This window comes from Chiloscyllium plagiosum, chromosome 3, assembly GCF_004010195.1.
Source record: "Chiloscyllium plagiosum isolate BGI_BamShark_2017 chromosome 3, ASM401019v2, whole genome shotgun sequence".
NCBI classification, from domain to species: Eukaryota; Metazoa; Chordata; class Chondrichthyes; order Orectolobiformes; family Hemiscylliidae; genus Chiloscyllium; species Chiloscyllium plagiosum.
In genome coordinates this window covers 136,842,513-136,842,875 of record NC_057712.1, presented here as the reverse complement: position 1 = coordinate 136,842,875, position 363 = coordinate 136,842,513, and positions in this window count along the sequence as shown.

The window sequence follows — 363 nt, the reverse complement described above, 5'->3', positions numbered from 1 at the left end:
GAAAGCAAATGAAAAAGCATACCATGGGGTGAAGATCAGTGAGGAGCCTTTAAAAACCACCAGAGGATAACGAAAAAAACAATAAGGGGGTGGAGCAGATAAAATACGAGGGTAAAAAAAATTACAAAATGAAAGATTACAAGATTTATTTTTAGATATCTGAAAGGAAAGAGAGAGGCAAGAGTGGACATTGGACCGTTGGAAAACGAAACTGGAGATGTAATGATTGGAATAAATAGTGATTGGAGGAACTGAAGAGGTATTGTGTATCAGTGTCCACTGTGGGAAACAAGAGCAAAATAGCAGAGTCAGGACGCAGAGGTGAGTGTAAGGGGAAGATGCTGGGAAAACGGAAAGGTGTAG